We start from the raw sequence: 21,682 nt of genomic DNA on the forward strand, positions 1-21,682 counted from the left end.
GAGCTGACATAGCCGGCGCGCATGCCAAAGAGTCTTTCCGGCATGGTGTGGGGTCGTCTAGGGAAGCCATCGGCGGTCGGTCGAAACCGTCTTCACTTACTGCATATGCTGCTCAGCAATACAGCACAGTGGCAATGCAAAACTTTGATCCCAGACATATTTTTTAGCACAAACAGGAAGAAAAAGAACGAACTGGCTGAGAAGAGAAGACAGTGCACAGGGCAAGCACTAAACATCAACTGGTTTTATTTAGAAAAAACCACGGAAAAGACAGATCACCTATAGCGCATGCGTGCAGTCGTAGCATAGCTAATCAAACATCGACATGAATAATCTGAACTCGTTGCCGTACAAATGTATAGACGTATCACTAATACACTCTGTGCCCTTGCTCCTAATATGGAAAGCTTCCAGCAACTCCCTTCCCAAGGTATCACCACCCCTACCCAGATTCTTGATCTCGCTTAGCCGCGGTGCACACGTGCAGGCTGCGCAATGAACCGGTAAATGCGCATTACTACCATTTTTCAAGGACAGCTCATGTTCCCGCGCACGATCGTTGATGCACCTTCCGGTCTGACCTATGTAGGTCTTCCCACATGATAGTGGTATGGCATACACCACGCCTATTGCGCACCTCACAGTACGGCCTGGCATGGTTCTTTTACAGCGAAAGCTGTTATGAGATCATTTCTCCGGCCGTTTTTGGTGCCGTAGTTGTCCGCCGCCGCCGCTGGTGTCCGTAACCAGTATCGCTCGAAATAAGAAAAAAAAACTAAATAAGAAAAAAATTCCAGGATGGAACGAGGTTCGAACCTGGGCCCTCTGCGTGGGAGCCCAGTATTTAACCTCTGAGCCATGCCGGTGCTTGAAACTGCTTTGCAAAAAGGTCCTATACAGGCTTCATGTCGGGAACGAACCACATTAGCATATGCAATATAGCGTGGTAAAAGAGTAGAATAAGCACCAAGCGTCGCACAACGCGAATTCTGTAACCAGGCGTCACACAATGCGAATTGCGCAACGAGTAGGTTGTTGAATGCTTCCAACCCATTATAAAGAGCTCTGCCATAATTCTTCATCGTCATCACGCACAGCATCAACAAAGTGCGCATAATGCCTTACATGCGTTTAGCAGGTACCACGGCTGTCTGTAGAATGACGAAAAATGGCACAGTGCCTACTGCCCTACTTCTCAAAAATTACAATGATTTATAGCGTAGTGGGTTCCTCGCAAGTGCACTTCTGTTGGTTGCCAAGGAAGCTGATAAGGCTCCCATGATTCATTTCCTCAGGGTCTCAATAAAGTCAATTCTCTCTCTCTCTCGCTCCACGTTTCTCCGGTTAACGTATGTTATAAAGCGTGGTGGGACAGTTACATAACGACCGGGCGTCACACAATATGCATTACGTAACTAGTGGGTTGTTTAAAGCTTCCAACCCATTACAAAGGGGGCAACCATAATTATTCATCGTCATCAGCCGCCGCACCAACAAACTGCACATAATCGCTTACATATGGTACCTCGTTTCTCCGCAGAACAACGAATAATGTCGTGCTGGGTGCTTCCCAACTTCCCAAAAATTACGCTTCGTGGCGTAGTGGGCACGTTGCTAATGTACCTGTATTAGTAGCCACAGGAGAGTTTATAACGGGCTCTAGAAATGCCACTCTTCCAGCTTTCGCTGTGACTGTGCTGCGCTTTCCGCGCAGGCCTGGCGTTTTTTTTTGCATCCATGCTTGTCTGATGTTTGTGATGTTTGATTAGCTATGCTACGACCGTGCGCATGCGCTTTAGGTGATCTGTCTTTTCCGTGGCTTTTTCTAAATAAAACCAGTTGATGTTTAGCGCTTGCCCTGTGCACTGTCTTCTCTTCTCAGCCAGTTCGTTCTTTTTCTTCCTGTTTGCGCTAAAAATATGATGTCTGGGATACAACACCAACTAGCCCGAGAGGAAGTTTTATTGAAGCACCACGTGCGCTATGCAATCAACAGGATACCAGCAGCATGCTAACTGCCTGCTTTCATGTCTGCTGCTGCTCTTGGTGCGACAGAATGGTCACATGACTGCAGCCAACCAATGGAGATGAAATGCTGGCAGCATCCTGTGCAGCCTACTCTGCCGGCACCATAGACAGTACCTTTTTTTTAAATATATAAAATTGAAGTGATGTACCTTGAGCAAGAAAAAAAAAAGGGTGGTAGCTCAGTTGTTAGGGCACTTGCTTTCGTATCGTGAAGTTTGTTCCCCAGTGCCGCACAAGAAATTTCTTCAGATTTTATTTATTACCATTAGTGTTATGTGACGGACAGACACTTTCTCATTCAGTACCCATAGATGCTTATGCACTTTGTTACAAGCTGCCACTCTAGCGTCGCCAGCGTTAAGTAGGCGACTGGAATGACAGCAGGTTAGGTCGTTCCGTATGAAAGCAGAGACAGTGAAGAGGTCGGAGAGGTGTGTTGGAAACAAAACGTTACTCTAGTGATATTGCAGCACAAGGAATCTAGTGCAACACTTAATACCAGCTAACAAAACGCATACGAAATCAATAAATCAGCTTACAAAAACTACACAAAACTAACAAGCAGTAGAACTACTGATGAGAAAGTTCGAAGACATAAATAGATGGAGGCATACGTGTGATGACCGGCAGCGTTGAGTCCACGACGATCGGATGCGAGAAGTCGGAGTTCTGGCACAACGTCGATGTCGGCGGTGTTGCAACGCTGGTGTTTCCGGGAGGCTAGTGTTGAATGCGGTCTCGGGCAGGTTGAGCTAACTCGAGGGGAAGTCCTGATGTCTACGTTGCAGACGTTAATTTCGCGTCACAACTAGAAGAACGGCTAAGTTTAGGTGGCCAGCCAATACAGAGCCACACTAAAAACTTCTAGAAGGGATGCTTCTTGATCTGCTTCTACACCATGTTGGTCAGTAACTAGGCTGCTTAGCAGGGCAAAATCCTGCACTTAAATCACCCTTCGTGTTCCCTCATTCACTTCCTGGGGGAAAAGAGACCTCTACATGGGCCCAATCATGCGCGTTTCATTGTTACCGACTCTGCCCTAAAATATATTGAACAATAGGCAGATCGTGTGATGCTCCACGTTATCACTTCCCGCTCCAATCCCGTCGTAAGCGTGCATCAGTTCTGCGACTGCTCGTAGCAGCACAACGAACTCGTCTGCCAAAGCCGCCATGTAGCAGACGACAAAGAGCGAATGCGAGTGCGCTAGCGTGACGATGATTGTGATACTGTGGCGGCAGCCTCGGGCTGCCCGAAGCTAGCTTGCCCGAGAGACTTGCTCCTCGTGACAGTGACACGTGATTGTCGCCATTTCCCGACCGAAAGGAGTCCTCGGGCTGCCGTCGGGCTGCCCGAACAGGGAAAATCGAAGAGGCTCAGTGGCGCCTGAAACCAGATAAATGCAAAAATTGATTTGCCGACGCAAAGCATGTGTAACCGTGCATGCATACGTACCACTCTTTCATTGCTACCCCTTAGAAGACGAGGACAGAACTGTATACAAACACAAGCGGAAACTTTCAACTGGATTTATTGGGTCGACAAATGATGCTTTTATGCATATGTGTATGTGGCACCTCTTGAGTCACTTCTTGATATACACATCTAATCACGGACACACCACCACACATACCCGTCTGGTCACTATAACATCAAAGTATTTTATACATCTACAAAAACCACTCTTTCTTCAGCATTGTTGCGTACGAATTTAGTTCTAATGCCGAGTGCGCTGATTGCTCCGCATCTGCCGCTTTCCCCCTCGGTTCATACAGGTAAGGCTGCATGCCAAGCGAGTTTTGCGCGATCTTGTCACCAGATGACAATTTGATGATCGTGTTTGCAAGCCGTTACCTGGCCTTCATTCTGCAGGAGCTGTAATGGTAAGTCTTGGGGGCAAACTGATTAATAAGGCAATGAAAATTCTCACCGCTGTACGTCTGCTTGCCTGCGGAAAGCTGCCCTACATCCTTTAGAAGTGAAGGCGCATGCACAATTTCTTGGAGCTTTCGATGGCCACCGGAACCTGTTAAAAATTTAGAAAAAAAAAAAGGCAGTTGCTTCTGATTATATTTTTTGAAAAATAAGGTCGCATATCACGACCTTCCTCCAGCCACAGCCTTTTCTCATCAGTCAAGTCATCGTGGGCACATCTAGGAAAAATAGGTGTTCGATGCTCGTGAATATTAACATGGTTTGTGAGAGACAACCATTTACGCGAAATTTGTTCCCCATGATTATCACTCGATGCTGCACCCCAGTACAAATGGTTCACAGCAGCTTGTGTCCATTTCGCAAGAATTTTGAACACACGACATTTACAAGTGGTCAGAAGCTTCTTCTTTATTCCTGAGATGCAATGCAATGAAATTTGGAGGCTTTCTAGAAATGACGAACAGATGCTGGTAAACTGTGAAGTTGTGGTGTGCTTGCCTTTTGCAACATGCCAGCAGTCAAAAAACAAAAAGGGTGTTTCTCTTTCAAATAAGCTCATATGGAGCTATGACGATTGGTCACAATGCTGCTGATGCACTTGTACATGTTGTGGGATCTGTGATCGTGTGTTCTTATTATCGCCGGCTCTCAGAGCACATGGAAGACAGCAGACGCGGTCGGTTCAACGAACACATTCAAGTTTATTACACACTGCTTTTACATTCGGCGAGCTCGTCGGCCGAATCTTATTACAATCTAGTCACTCGCTAAAACAATTACACGCGGACAATGAATACTTGGATAACATAACACACACTCAACAACGTAACACATGAAATACACCATAACATACGACAAGCAATAACCGCGAATGCGGCGTCGCGAGGACGCACGACTCGCCACTACGAGGGGCCCCGAGGGGAACGAGCCGCGGTATCGTCCCCCTGCGGGACCCACCGCGGGAGCCGCCGTCCACGCCAGCCGCCAAATCCCAAGAGAGATTCCTTTTTCCCGCCCGGCGGCCGCGGCGACCTCGCCCGCTTCTCTCCGGTGGCGCGGCTGTCGCTCACGCTGCAAACCCCAACGCTCGCTAGCCCAGCGCCACTGCCTCCGACGGCCCGTCCGCGAGGCGCGCGTGCGCCATGAGGTGCAGACAACTTTACAGGGGCTGACAGCACCCCCACAATGTCCAGCAGGAACTGTATGCCTCTCTTCAATCCTTCCAGCTCCATTCGGACACTGTTGCCAACTTCATTTATCTGCACAGCTTAAATATGTATAAGTGGAATGTACATGAAATGACGTTACTCAACTTAAAAAATGGCATTTCCTGCATATGTTTTGTGTTGGGACTGGGGTTGCACGGCCGGTCCGAACACGAGTGGGCATTGTGCCCGGAGAAGTCAGGAGGACAAGTTGATGGAGGAAAATACTTTATGTCTAAGTATTTACGTCGTTCGATCTCAATGAACAGACACCTGCGCTCTTCGGTGCGCCGGATTGAATAACATAGTTTGGGTCCACCCCCTCTTTCTCCTCTCAATGCGGTGTCCAGGATTCCACCAATCATGCAGCACTGGCAGGTGTATATTGAAAAGCGCACCTGCATCTTAAAAGTCAATGTCCAGTTGACATCGTAGGGCTTCGAGGTTGAAGACTGACACCTTGGATGACCCTTTTTGGGGAATTGGCAGCTTGTTGAGCCCACTCTGTCGCACCTGGACAGGATAAAGCCAGACTGGTGAGAAGATCTGTGCAGTGTCAGAGAGGTGACACCGCAGGTGCAGGGAGCGCTGTTGTTTGTCCCCTCCCATTCCGGGATGTTGTTCTCAGTCGCTGAAAAGCGTGGGAGAACGGCGGCTGGCATGGGTGGTTGAGGTCGGCAAGGCAACTGTTGTAAATTCTGTTCGTTACACTTTGTCGAGGGAAAACTCTTCAGAAAGTCACACGAGAAAGCTTTAGTAAAAAGGAAACAACTCACTATATTTACAGAGTCAATACAAAAACGTCTTCTTTGCTCAGTCTTTTGGTCGCATCTGTCCCCGTTTCCAGCCGCTGGCCTCCGTCAGAGTTGGGGAGAGGGTTTCCTCCTCGCATGCGGTTTTCGTCTTTCGGACCCCACTTCCCTCCAGGGCTTCTTCAGATGTTTCTGGTGAGAACGGGCCTGCTCCTTTTTTTTTTACTTTTGTATTTTCTACAGCAACAGTGTGCAAGATGACATCGCGGCTGGCATCAATCATGGTGTACGTCAAGTATTTAGCACTGAATCCTGGAGAGTCGCACCTCCCATCTCCTGCCAGGCTGTGAGTATTTCAGATGCCTCAAGCAAGTGCCCCTGTTGATTTGTCCAAAGCCATTATGAAACAAAAATTTTAAGTACATCAGCTTTACACTTCTCGGAAAAGCGTGAAAGCTGGTCCCAGCTGTGGCATACGTGTTCAAGCATCCTACAGCTGCGCATTTTGTCGACGTCGCGCCTAGACCTTTCGCAGAAGGGCTTCATGCAGAAAAGAAAGAGATTCAGCGGCAGGGAGTTGTGCTTACAAGCAGCAACAGGCTGGGATTTACCTAATTTCTGGTTGGTGTCCGATTTGCCTGGACACGCCGCTAGATCTCCATGTCGACTGATAGCTGGCAATTAGGAGCACCGGTTATAAATTAAATATGTGACTGCAAGATTTTTCACTCTCATTATTGTAACTTGCCAAATAAATACGTATTTCTGGCCGATTCAACAGGCAATGCACCAATCACATGAGATTGAGTCAGATTTCTCCATGCCACTCTGGCATGCCTTGCACTGCCCCTGGTGAGTATGCCTTTTCATGCTTATTGTGCTACACACAGCGAGCCATCCATCATCTGAGAAGTAGCTTCGGACAGTATTGATGTCTACATTCCGATGCAAAACTGCGCAGTAGAACCAGCTCTGGATTTACTTCTACTTCATGTTCCTCAAGCGTTTTACTGTTTAATGCACTAGCTGCAGCTGCCGATTCCACCAACCAAGTCAGGACGGCGCTCTTGTCTGAAATTGGGAGGGATCTGAAAGGACCGTGGCCAGAATTTCACTTTCGTTTTTTAGGTAGTTCTCTCACAGTTGAGGTGTGACCTTTTAGGTACCTACATTTCTGCATATGTTTGGCCACCTTGATGTCTCTCGCATCAACAATTCGCAACTTTCAGAGGGTGGCAACACCATGCGGCAGCAGTCATAACTGTAGTTCAGGGGATGCCCATGCAGGCTCTGCATGCCCGTGTTCAGTGGATGTCACTCGGGCAGCTCGCTGGTGCTTTGTTTTTAGTCGGAGATTTTTACGGCGAAGAAGGGGCTTCGGTGACAGCGGCGTGAGGGAAGCGAGCAACGAAAGTGCATGGCCCAGATGCAACACGCAGTCGGGATTGGTCAGGGATGGGCGGAGACGTTGTTCCCGCTCATGCCAGCCTGTTTAAGAGAGAGGAAAGGTCGAGGTACAAGCCAAGACACATTCACTCGGCGCAGCAGACCACACACCCCTGCCACCTGCTTTTATACTCTTTTGGAGCCCACGGAGTGTATCGAGAATTTCCTAGGGTAACCTTCTGGTAGGGACAAAAAAAAAATATGTGCTAACAGGTGGGACGAAGGAAGGTAACACTACACAAGCGCCGACTCTCAACTGGCGATTTATTGGAATATGCAGATTATTTAAACATACAAGGTATACATAATGAGCATGTGCAGAGGAGCTGGTGGGGGAATGTAACAATACAAACAGAAAAATTGACCCTGAGGAAACTGCACAGGTGCCACAGAAAAAGGCAAGTCAAACATGCTACTGATTAGGATTAACTCTTTTTCATGCAAAGATAGAGAGGTTTGACTGGCGCATGAAGCCAGACCCTTCTTATTGATGTTTTTTGTTGTTCACCAATGGGCACAATTTGTCTAACTTATTCTTCACTGAAAAGAGTACCTGAACACCACAGTGCGATATCATATTTTTTAGTTTAGTCCATGCGCCATTTTGTGCTTGTAAGGCGTGCCCTCTCTGTCAGGCAGATGCGCAACCATTCTTTATGTCTCGTCTTAAAACTTAGGTGGTGTTAGCTGCACCACTTTTTGTAAACATTCCTAGGTGGCACTGGCTGTGCTACAGCTGCAACAAGTGTCCAGCAAGCATTAGCATCTGTCCTCCCATCAATATCTTCTATGTTCCCATTGAAATCCTCCACAGACATCGCCTCATAGTGCTGTTTGAGTTTCTGAATGTCCTGGCGCAAGCCTGTGCATATGAAATACATATCTTGGGCTCCCGTCCACGGATAGACTAGTGCCATTGCCACGTCATATCCAGTCGCTCTTCCTGTCACCCACATGTGGGCTTGACAGTCCGATCGTACCCATGTCCACTGCTACTTTTCACCACACATCACTCCATTGCCTCACTATCTATGAAGATGTCAACTGGGGATGGCAGGGGGGGGGGGTGTTGTTGTAAGTCACGATAACACGAATATCTTTCCAAGCGCCTAGGGAAGAAATATTACTGTTTTTATTAACTTTTTTCAAGTGAAATGACAGCTAGGATGAGTTTTCTGCATGCACAAGTCTCATAACTAGTTTGGAGATGAAGCACGCGCGATGAACGACATAAAGTGGCGAAATGTCCCTTTTTGCGGCACTTTTTGCAGTACAGTTTTGACACGGGACATTCTTTTCTGGAGTGAGTTTCTTGTTTACCACACCAGTTGCACGAACGCCAAGTCTGGGATTGCCCAACTGGTTTGCGCTTGCTTTCGACGCGTTGTGGTTGGCTGGCTGTATGTAGACGATCGATGGCAGCTGTTCCTTCTGTGGAGCCGGCAGCATGACTATGCGGTTGCTGCTTGAGGACTTCTTCGAACTGCTTTGCGCGAAGTACTGCTTTCTCCAGTGTGAGGTCTTGTTCAAGCTGAAGTTTCGTCGACATCTTCTGCTCACGCATGCCGACGACAATCCTGTCATGGATTAATTCGTCCTTTAAGTCACCGTAGTCGTACCGCTCAGCTAAAGTGTGCAGATTTGTGATGAAGTCTGTCATTGGCTCACCTTCGTCTTGTATGCGGCGATTGAAGAGCGCTCTCTCATAGATAATGTTTTTCTTGACGACGAAGTGACTGTCGAAAACTTCGATGACTTTGGCATACTTCTTCGCGTTGGCGGCTGTCAGACAAAGTGCCGTGAGGACGTCTTCAGCTTTGTCACCCATGATGTAGATCAATGAGTTGATTTTAGCAGTGTCTGATTGGTGATGAATGCCACTGGTCGTTCGGAAACGCTCCCACCTTCGCTTCCAGGCACTCCATTTCTCGGCGATGAAGCTGAAGGCTTCAGGGGGTTGGAGTTGGATGCGCTCATGGCTTTGAGTTCCTGATTCAGTCATGGCTGGAGGTTTTGATGAGCACTCACTTGGCGACGTGAGGTATCGTAGCTCAAACTTCTGACACCATGTTCTATAGTCATGCACTGTAGAGTTGAATTATAAAACTGGTTTATTATAAACTCTAACGCTACATGACTGGGCGACGCCCTATATGCGTCGTACCGCGATGCGAGTCGAGCGTCCAGTGCCCCCGGGTAGATCACGCGCCTCTTGGATACTTGAAACCCGTGCCACCTGAGACCTAAGCCGCGTCGCTCTTTCCACATACCACCCGGCGCATAGCAACCGTAGGGCATCTTCGAGGCCGTTCGCTGTTTCGGTCGAGCATCAGAGATGGCGCTTGTAAGCACGGCGAAGCCATGATGACTCCCGACATTACAACCCATCCCACACTGAGTGACCCAAATCCTATTTCCCTGCATCCATGCACAGAAGACATTTCTTTTGCTTCTCCTTGTATTCCTTGTTGTAGTGCTCTCCTCCGCACTCTGTACATCTTACATCTTTAGAGAAACATTTCTCTTTATGTCCTTGTCTTGTGCAAAATGTGCATTTAGGGAGGTACACATTCTCCAGGACACGAGATCTCGACCATCCTATGTATAATACCTCTTTGAACTATCTCATTGGCTAAGCTCATGTTGGAGATTCGTGGCGTATTCGGATGGGTGATTTTGAGCGCTTTGAAAAGTGCCCGCATGTTCCATTGGTAGAATTAGAGCACTCGAACTACCTTTGGTTGGTTCTTTCGGAGCGTTCCCAACCGCTCTGACTTCGAAGTGAGAGCGTGTCGCAATCTGGCCGGGAGGGCGGGTCACATGACTCGTAGACGCCGCGTTACCAACAGGTGACAGGGTGACAAGCACGCATTTCGAAAGGGGACAGCATCGAACGTGCAGTACTTCGTGCACATGTGCTGGATTGTGTTCGTGGCGCTTCCGAGCGTTTTTGATGGCGAGTTCACATCTACCAAGCCATAACTGCACCATGTAAAAATAAAGCCGGCTACTGAAGGCAGAGGAAATGTAAATGTTGTTGTTACAGCAGCTCACAGACTAACGCATTGAAGCTAGTAGCTCGAACAACGTCAGCTCGTATGGTTGACCCCATTTGTCGATGTAACGCACGAATGTTTGCCCTGCGACTTCTCGCGTTGACTGCACGGTGGAGCTAGAGGCGTACTGCTCTGAGATCGCTGATGCATTCAGTTGGTACGCTTCCTCTTGTGCTCCGATTGCGTGTTGCCTCCGCATCTGCTGACTCTGAGCCAGAGGATTCGAGCAGCCAACTGAATACGCCATCAGAGAGTGATGTTTGAACTGTCTGATCTGCCAACCAGTTTTATCTCTTCTACTGAACCGTCTATTTCATTCTGCTCAAGAAGAATCTTGGGGATGTCAGCTGAAGTCCACGCTTTTATCAACTGAAATGAGCCTGAGCTCTGGTTCTGGCCCATTAACTAGTTTTCTTTCATAGTGCTTTGTTTCCTCGTGCTTGTGCAGTTTTTTTTATGGCAGTGGTAGAGGTTGCCGCAATTCCTCCTCTGATTTGCTTGAGCCCAATGTCTTTGAGCCCAAGGGCATCTGGATTGAAGTTCTTGCTATAGTTTTGCTTTTACAGGCGAAAATTTTTGGGGGGGCTGCAGCCCGCCTGTGCCCCTGCTTGCAGCACTCCTGCTTGGTTGCTTGTTCAGATGCATATATGGCAAGTGATACCATGACAAACACCAGTCACACAAGACAGAGTCATGTGCACCAAGAGCTATTTTACATGTGTTACATTCCCACTGTTGCAACTTTTGGTTATGCTTCAGCACACTTTTCACTGGCAACCAACCAAGCATCTTCTGAAAAATAGCTGCGCGCAGCGTTGACATCAACATTCTCATCTAAAATGCCACAATGCATATTCTTGGGCCTCTGTTCGTTGTCCTCCTCTTCAAATTTCTTCGCTTGAATGGCAGCTTTTGCAGCCCTATCACCCAGTAGGCAAACCAAAATTCTTTTTTTTTTTTGTTCAGAGAGAGATTTAATGGGACCTCGCTCCTTGGTTCCAAGTTTTCGTCATTTAGGTAGACCAATTACAATTATATCGTACTTTTGTACACAGGCTGACCACCTGTCACACTGCACAGGCTTTGGTCATACAGGCTTATGCATCTATATCTACTATACCTATCAATAATGGTCTTCAGCTTCCCGTTGATGTTCTCTGTGCGATTGTTCGTTGAGTTCACGAAACTGCCGCAGGACCACTTAATTCCCATAATCCATTCGTCATGGATGGCATCTCAGTTCGTGCTGAAATAATTCAACACAACTGGAGGTGATATGATTTCTTCAGCGTCTCGTATAAACGGTCGTACTCATCCTCACTTTGAGCGTACACCATACCCGAAGAATGTCGAGAACTGTCTCCTGAACAGGTTTTGATATGCTAATGTTTCTGTGTGCTGACCTCACACCAAAACGCTTGAAGTGTATGAAATGCACATATATGCAGAGCAGATTGCGGGAACAACTCGCTCACAACCTGGCATTCTGCAAGGTCTTTGTCAGCGTTGGCTGACACGAATTGCTCTGCGAAAGCATCTTGGAGGAAGGGAAAAACATCGTGACAGAACAGTTTGCAGCACGTGTCCCTGCACGACCCCCCGCTTCACTCGTGCATTTATGTGCAGTCAGTTGATAACGCTGGCAGCCATGGTCTGCATGACTGGGTCCTCATCAAACTGCTCAAGAAATGTTACTGCTCCACCAAGTAGCAGCTACCCACATATGCAATGCAATTTGTAGATAATATCTCTTGGCCACACGCGAGCAGTACTGGAGCTTACGAGTGGAGAATCTTCTGTGGTACCCTTTTGTATGCATTGCAACAAACGTCTTTGCAACATACTGTGATTAAATCTCAAAATTTTCGGTCTCCTGCGTGATGCTACATAATACCTGTTTGCAATTGTAAACGAACCAAACTCAGGCGTGTTGCACCGATTTTGTGCCTCCTTCACAACGTACTGTGATTAAGGCTCTTTCTGGTCCACTATGGTGTGCCTCAAAATCATATTGTGGGTTTGGCAACTAAAACCCTAAATATTATTGACAACAAATTATATAATACATCATTTTGCCTGTACATGTGCCTATAAGATAACCTGTGTTCATACTCCTTCAAGAAATTTGTCCGGAAATTGACATTGTACTTGTATGTAAGCAGTGCCTAAAATGACCCAAAGTGGTTGCACAATTTAGCCAACAACAGCTTTCCATTCAGTTCTAGGCACACACATGGACAAAGGAGTTTTGAGAGTGAATGGACCTTTTCAAAGCCAGAATCAACTGCTACCTTCGGGTGGTCAACCCCTTCAAAGCTTGTCGATATGGCACACATGAGAGATAATGAAAATTTCGAATGTACCGTCCACCTTAGAAACTTTCACTATGTTTTCTACCCTTGTGTATTCACCTCCCACCTTTACTGCACTTGAGTCTCGTTTGAGGGTGGACTTGTATTTCTCAATGTGGATTGTGCAGCCATCTGCTGAGGCACGACTATACTCCTCAGGTTTGACTACTCCAGAAATATTTTTCATTACGTAGTCTGACAGGTCCCGGCAAGGCGCCTGCGGTCTTCCAAGTAATTTCAGTCTTGGATGTTTGCTCCTCTTTGTCTGGGTGCATAGCTCTTTGCTTCTTGTGATGCCATTGACTGAAGCAAGTGAAAGTTGCTCAACAAAAGGATGTGCGAGAGGATCTGAAATGGGATGCCATTAGATGATGACACTAGGTTTACTAGGCGCCTCATGTTGGTCTCAAACTCGAAGCATGAAACTGCCCACTAAGCTACCTGAATCTAAATCGACAAGAGACGTCAGCAGTGTGTGTGTTCACGACAAGTGCCGACGTAAAATAGTTCGACTGCACCATGCCTCCATTTCCCATCCCTCCGCACCAGCAACGGCCTTCAGGCCATCCCAACGTCGCTGGAGAAGTACTCTAAGCTCTTTACGAAGTGAAGTCAGTGCCGCAGGCAATGCCAGGGCTGCAGTACTTCGGCCGAGACAGCAAGAGAATCGCGTCAGAGACAATTTTTATCTCTGTGTACTCCTCTCATGCCCGGCGTTTGCCCCACGACCTGAAACACTCCGCGACACCGGCCTTCACCTCGTCCCATTTGTTCCCATCTAATTCTGCGCTATCCTGTATCGAACGGGAAATTAGTCGAGCTACATTGAGGACGGCTTCCTGATCTTTTAAGAGGCGTGAATTTAAGTGCCATGGTCGTTTGTCCTGCACTATGAAGCTAGAGCCGGCGCACCTTAAAATAAGGAGGCGATGGTCGCTTAAAGCGGAAGAACACAAGATGAATGCATACTGGGAGCTAGTGACGGCGAGACATAGAAGCGGTCGATCCTGTTTCTTGCACTCTTCCCAGTCCAAGTCATGCCCAACTGGCCCGGGCGAAGGGTGCTCCAAGCATCGACCAGTCCGAGCTCGTCAACAAGCTCGCTGAGTATTTTCTCGCCACGCCCGTCTGCCCATTTTGGAGTCCCTCTATATGATTGGTGGTTTCTAGGATCGAGCACGCGATTGAAATCCCCCACCAAAACAACCCGAGAGGGGCCGACCAGGTGGTTATCCAATGCGGCTTACACTGATTTGGAGCGTAAATATTCACAATTTGAATGCCAGAATCAAGATTCATACGAAAAATAATAAACTCTCCAGCAACTTATCGTCCAAAGTTGCTAAAGTTAAACTTTAAAAACTATAAACTGACTCGACGTTTCGGGACCGCTTCGGTCCTTTCTCAGGGGTGACTGTCCATCGTCCTTCTTCCCCCCATTCTTGTTGCTGCGGTGTTTTTTTCCACTGGTTCCATAGACCGTGCACATACACACTCGGTAAGGTTCCAGTTGAGTGGTTAACATTTCCCGGTATTGTTTGGATATGCCAGGATTCTTGCAACTGTCTTTTTGTGGGGCGGCCTTCCGTGTCGATGACCCTGGCATCGTCAAAATTGATGCGATGGTCCATCTTTTCGCTGTGTTCTGCGAGGGCGTTTCGTGCAGCGTTGAAGTTACACACGTCGTTTCGATGTTGCCGTATCCTTTCGGGGAGGTTTTTTGCCTCACCGATGTAAGTGGCGTCACAGTCCGTGCATGGAACCTCGTAGACCAACCCGGGGCATCTTTCTTTCGGCAACCGGTCCTTTGGCCGTGGCAGGAGTCGCCCGATTGTTGACACGGGCTTGTGTGCTACCTGGATGCCCTCCCTGTCCAGGGTGCTGGGGAGGGCACTAGCCCGCTCTAGTGAACTAGATGGGGGTAGTGGGATGAAGGCGGTCTGCACGATGAGGCCGTTTGCATGGAAACCACCAGGTGGCGCTGCACTCCCATTCACCTTAAGTGCACCACAGTGGGCACTTGTTCGTCGTGCATTCAAATGAAGATTGCGGTAAGACATAAGTTGATGCTTCGAGTCCTAAGTGCCTAATTGTACACAGTGTCAACAAAAAACGCCAGGCCTGCGCGGAAAGCGCAGCACAGTCACAGCGAAAGCTGGAAGAGCGGCATTTCTAGAGCGCTGTTATAAACTCTCTTATGGCTACTAATACAAGTAAACTAGCAATGTACCCACTACGCCACAAATAAAAATTTTTGTGAAGTTTGGAAGCGCCCACCTCGACATTATTCGTCATTTTCTGGAGAAGCGAGGCACCATCTGTAAGGCGTTATGTGCACTTTGTTAAAGCGACGGTTGATGACGATGAAGAATTATGCCTGAACCCTTTGTAATGGGTTGGAAGCTTTAAACGACCCCCTAGTTACGTAATTCGCATTGTGTGACGCCCTGGTCCTTATTTAACTCTGCCACCGCGCTTTATAACACACGCTAACGCTGACAAAGAGAGAGAGAGAGGGAGAAGAATAACTTTATTGAGACCCTGAGGAAATAGACCATGGGAGCCTTATGGGCTTCCTTGGCAACCAATAGAAGTGCACTTGCGAGGAACCCACTACGCTATAAATCATAATTTTTGTGAACTAGGGAAGCAGCCACTATGCAATTTTTCGTCATTCTGCAGAGAACCGTGGTACCCGCTAAACACCTGCGAGTCATTATGTGCACTTTGCTGTTGCTGTGGCTGACGGCGACCAATTATGGCAGAGCCCTTTGTAATGGGTTGGAAGCATTCAACAGCCCACTTGTTGCGCAATTCGCATTGTATGACGTCTGGTTACAGAATTCGGTTTTGTGTGACGCCTGGCTGTTATTTTACTCTAACACACTACATTACATATGTTGATGTGGTTTCTTCCCGACATGAAGCCTGTGTAGGGCCTCTTTGCAAAGCAGTTTCAAGCACCAGCATGGCTCTGCAGTAGAACACTGGGCCTCCTACGCAGAGGATCCAGGTTCGAACCTCGTTCCGTCCTGGAAGTTTTTTCTTATTCCTTTTTTTTTTTCTTATTTCGAGCGATACTGGTTACGGACACCAGCGGCGGCGGACAACTACGGCACCAAAAACGGCCCTTGTTGTGATCTCATACCAGCTTTTGCTGTAAAAGGAGAATAAATAGTTTTGCCCTGAAAGCGTCAAGCCACGGGATTTTATGTAGAAACCCGCCTGCGAAAAAGTTTTTGGAACTGCGTTTGACTGCTCTGTTGTTCCTGCATAATGTATTACCACCAATTAGCCCAATTATTTCTTCTAGTGCACTTGGCTACTCAGAATGAATGGGTTTGCTACTACATCGAAATGCAACAGCTGAGGCCATGCATGCAAAAGAAAAAAGAAGAGAGATAAACAACTAAAAGATTGCACGAAACGATTTCATTCAGCACAAAGGCACTCTTTGAAAAAGAGATGTGAAACCAGGCACCTAGGTTGTCCTGCTGAGCTTGATATGTTTCGCTCTCTCTCGGTTTGCACTTATCGCACTGTGGACCTCGCGTTAGTGTCGGTTGCCTCCTTTTGGCTCACAGGTGAATGTGTTTTGGGTGTCGAGTTCATCTGTGTTGTTTGCGTACGGAGTGTTGTTGAGTGGGTTAGTGTGGCTGTAGTGGAGGCAGGGACGGTGGAGGGGCCTTCTGAGGATTGTTTAGTTATGTTGCGTTTTCTTTTCAAGAAATGCTGAATGTGCTGCGCGACAATTTCTACTCAAAGTGGTTTAGGTGGAGTCCGTCCCAGGCCAAGCGTTCGTGCGGCGACTTGTGTATTTCAGCGTGGTGTATGGCGTCTACATTCTTATGAAAGTGTGGCAAGTTAAGAATTAGTGTGTTGAGCTTCTTCCTTTCCTCGGTGGGCCTCATGAGCGTGGTTGTTTGATGGATGAATGGGCGGTGTTTGTTTTGCAGTCTAGGGGCTACAGTCATGACGGTTATTTGTGTGTTCGGGCGAGCTGCCTGAATTTGAAGTATAATATCGTTTGTTGACTCAACTACTTCTGGGGCATTTTGAGTGTGGCAGTCGTTGGTTCCTACATTGATGATGAAGTGTGTGGTGTTCGTTGGAGTGTCACATACTAGTGTGAGAATGTCTGTTGTCAGTGCACCCCTCAAGTATCTGATGTACCGAGCTTGTGGACCTGACGGGAAGTGTTCTTGGAGATAACTTCTATTGGCTGTCGCTTAGAATCGCTACATGTGCCAAGGATAACAAGGGGCACTTACCCTGTTTCATTGTCGGCAGGCATGGAACTCCAAAGTCAAAATGGCAGCCGTCAGATGGAAAGACAGAGTGCGGATCGGTTGAACGAACAGGACGAAGTGCCTCAGACAGGCTAGTCGACTTTTCGATAGGAGGACCTATTGTTGTCAAAGGCACTTTGTCATCCATGGCCTGTTAATTTTAATGGGGTTAGTGTTGACGTCTACTCCGGTGTAATCGCCGTCTGGAACGAAAAAAGTACTCTAAAGCAGATGAGACGCTGAAGCATTCTGTAAATATATTCTCTGGAGCTTCTATGAATGAGCACAAATCTTGTGACGAATACAAATGTCCACCCCAGTCACACTGTTCAGTGTACTCCGAGGGCAGCGGATGCGCTTTCGCTTCTGTTCGCCTGACAAGGAGGATATGCTCACATGTATGACATTTAAGTTTTAGGACACTCTTTCTTGCTACGTAATACATTAGTCGCGAGTCACTCCTCTCTATTACTAATGATGAGTGGCTAGCACGGGGAGCTTCTACACTGGCTAGAGACTCTTCGGCTTCTTCTAACCTCCCTTGGTAGAGAAGCGCATCAACACTGTTTGAAGTTTTGTCCTCCACAATGATAAGCCTGTTGATTATATCATTCGCACCGTCCACACTCCCACATTGTAGAACAACGAACAGTTCACTGTTATAAGGGACTGATCTGGTGAGGGGTGGGCATTACAGCCACTGGACTGGTGGATAATGCCAAATATGTGCTTTGCAGGGTCATTGCTAAGGCGAGATGTCATAGAGTACATGAGCCCTGCATTCTCTGCCAAGTGCTTTAGGAGAGATAATGTACTACCAATAGTTACTCTCAGCCCCGTCGCCGTGGAATCACTTAGAAATATACCTTTGTTAACAGTGCCAGCTTCCCATTTGTTTAAATAAACCATTCCTCTAAAACTGCAGAAATGGTCGAAACAGGCCTCAGAGCTTCTGCAGGAAAACGTGACGTCATTGCTTTTATCAACTTGTTAATCTCCTTGCCAATAGGAAAAACCAATTATAGGAAAAAAAAGAACCTTTGAAGTTGGACGAGTTAAATTCATTCATGATAATCTCGTCACAAGTTCAACTTTCTCGAATTTTTCTGTGATGGCTATTTTGCCGCATTTTGTTCCAGCTTGTTCCTTGTAGAAACACATGACCCTCAGGACATTCGTTCCAGGAAGTTGAAAGGTGTATACACTGTTTTCACGTAGAAGAGGAGGAGGGTAAGGTTTTTATCGCTCGCTCTCTCTCCACTGGATATCTGGCCGTCCGGCCATTGTCGCTGGTGTGTTGACGCTGATGCCGACGGTCACTTTTCACACTTCATGAAGCATCTGAGGCATTCGCCTTAATAATAAGTTCTCATATGCTCCTACCTTGTCTTGAACGCTGCTGTAGCTGCTGCAGGCGGCCACATTTTCGTTGGCGCAATGTTCAGCTGAAGAGCTGCATGGCTGGTGGCCATATGAATGGCTGAATCAGGTTTCTGGAAAACAGCAAATGTGAAAAATAAGGAAGGCAAATTTTTTAACTGTGTCCCCTTAAAAAAAGTTGCACTTCAGAACTTCGATATATCACAACTTGATTATGAGGAACACGATTACCGTAAAATCCCTAGCAAGTGCCCCCATGCCCTTTTTGGAAGATTTGAAATGTGCCCCAGTGACCGAGCCTCTTTTTTTTCCTTTTCGGTGCTGTGGATATCAGTCTTATATCTTTATTTTGCTCATGTTTTCATGCTCCGATACTTGTCGCGCTCGCGCAAGTAGCATGCTGCACATCTCCCTCGTTTCTTTCGCTGCTCCAAATGAAAAAAACGCGCCACAATCGCGCACTTCACTCATGACAGTTATTAAGCTCAAAAACCCTTCTTCACTTCGTTATCTTTTGTGGATGAGCTGACGTCTCACGTCACCGCACAAATTCGTTTGATTGGAGAAACATGAGGAACAACAAGAATTTTACTACTTATAAACTTATATGAATGAAGGAAAATTGGGCACAAAATTCTACACAAAATTAAATGGTCAGAAGAATGCCTCACGGCATGAGTGCCCTTGATCGGGAAAAGTGCGCTTCTTTTTCAGAAACAAAATAGCACCAGCCTTGTGCTCCATTTTAGACCTCCACCCCGTAATGTCAATAAGCAAGGGCACACGCGAACATCCGTGCCACACTTATGTGATCAGGTTGCTGGGGTCTTCGGTCGGTGTAGTAGTCCTCAATGCCGTTCAGGAACTGAGTGAGCAAGCTTAAGTGCAACAGATGCATTGGAATTTCCAGCGCTTCACCGGAAATAAGCTTGACACACCTCAAAATGACATGCACACACAAGTCTGACAATACAGCCACTGCCACTCTGTCTTTAGAATGAGGAAGAGTCATGGTGAAATGCGCAATTCATTCAAATCTTTTGTCTATCGTTAATACCCGGCAAGCAGACACAGCAGTTCGGTTACATGCTAACTTTGTCAAGTAGCCTGCACAGTTTGTCATTTCATTTTACAAAAAGAGTAACACACAGGTCTCGCACAACTACAGCCATCTTAAACTAATACAGAATAAATAACAAAGCCTTCAATGTTTACATTATGTGTACAAATATAATCTATGGATACTTTTCTAAAATCTCGCTTATCTGTGTTGTCTGAGCAGCATACTTGCATGTTGTTTGGATTATTGTAATGGTGAATGACCCATTTTGGATAATTTTTTAATATGGTATTCAACTTTTCTAAAATGATTTCGCCATGACCTTGCTCATTGCAAATAGGAATAGGATTTTTTTTGTAATTGTTGCTATTCTTTGCAGTTAACCCCTTGGCTGTTTTCTGTTCATATTGTAGCGGGGTTGCAGCTATGACTATGGTGAGGTGTGCGAAGAAGAGGGAGACGACGTGTCGGTGTGCTGGAAGTAACAACCGCCATCTTGACTGCTGGACCATCCAACACTGTAAATAAGTTATAAATATATTCGCAACATTTTGGTGGTGGTGCTGGCTACTACGCAAGACGGAACTCCGCAGCGGACGTATCCTGGACAGCCGCAATATGTCAACAGAAAGCAACTCTGCTGCTGCCGCTTCGACCGCGCCTCCGGTACAGCCGGTACAGCCGGTCGTATTGACTCAACCCCGCGATCCCGGTAACTTCTGCGGCACCGACCACGTTGACGTCGATGACTGGATCGCGAAGTACGAGCGGTTTGCAGCGGTCTACCGGTGGGACCCTACAATGATGCTTGCCAACGTTGACTTCTATCTCTGCGGAACAGCAGGTACGTGGTTTCAGGCTCATGAAGCTGACATAACCAGTTGGGATGCCTGTAAACAGAAGCTTCGTGACCTATTTGGTAGAGCCGTCGGACGCCAGCGGGCCGCTTCTAAAGAACTCTCCTGTCGGGCACAATCTTCGACCGAATCGTATGTCTCCTACATCCTTGACGTCCTGGCCCTTTGTCGACGTGTCGACACCAACATGTCAGAGGGTGACAAAGTAAGCCACTTGCTCAAGGGAATTGCGGATGATGCTTTCAATTTACTAGTGTCTAAAGACTGCTCCACCGTGGACGACATCATCAAAGAGTGCCGCCGGTTCGAAGAACTGAAGAGTCGCCGCATTGCCCAGCATTTCGTGCGACTTCCGAACACGGCCGCTACATCATCTTGCGAGGACCTTCAGCCGCCATGCGGTCAACCGCCTACCAACGAGAGCGTAGTTCGCATCGTGCGCCGAGAAATCGAGGCGGCGTCGCCACCATCTTTCCTGACGCGGCCATCTTATGATCCTCGACCAACGATCTCGTTGATCCAGCAGGTTGTGAGGGAAGAGCTTGCAAATGTCGGACTGCAGCCGGTGTGTTCGTTGACGGAACCTCGTGTCAGTTCCATAACGCCTCCTCGTGCACCGGAAATGTTTCGCCGCTATCGTGACCCTGCCCAGTGGAGAACGCAGGACGACAAGCCGATCTGCTTTCGTTGCCACGGTGTAGGACATATTTCTCGCTACTGTCGTTCTCGCACCTTTCCATCTCGCTCGTTTTCTGGCTATCGACGTGACGACAACCACCGGCCCCTGCAGTTTCCCGCTCGTGACGGTGGACCATACGCTGAGGCTCCTGCGACATCGGTCCGACGCTCCAGCCGTTCGCCGTCCCCAAGCGATCGTCGCTCCCGGTCACCTCAGCCCCGTCGCCATTCGTCGCCCCGCCCTACTGGACGCCCATACTCGGAAAACTGAGCAATGCAGCTCCCGGAGGTGACGCTGCATTCGACCCCCGACCTGAAAACCCTCTGCTGACCCTCACTACGGACCAGAACCTGCTTGCTGTGGAAGTGGATGGCCTACCTGTTACTGCCCTCATTGATACCGGCGCACATATTTCTATGATGAGCTCTGATCTCCGTGCACGATTAAATAAGGTCCTTACGCCGCCCGAGTCCCTATTTGTACGTGTCGCTAGTGGAGGAACTCCGGCTGTACTCGGAATGTGCACGGCACGTGTGAGGTTCTCCGACCGCCAGACGTCCGTTCTGTTTCATGTTCTCGCTCATTGTCCACATGATGTCATCCTCGGACTCGATTTCTTGTCTGACCACTCTGCTGTCATTGAC

Source organism: Rhipicephalus sanguineus, chromosome 10 (assembly GCF_013339695.2).
Source record: "Rhipicephalus sanguineus isolate Rsan-2018 chromosome 10, BIME_Rsan_1.4, whole genome shotgun sequence".
NCBI lineage: Eukaryota > Metazoa > Arthropoda > Arachnida > Ixodida > Ixodidae > Rhipicephalus > Rhipicephalus sanguineus.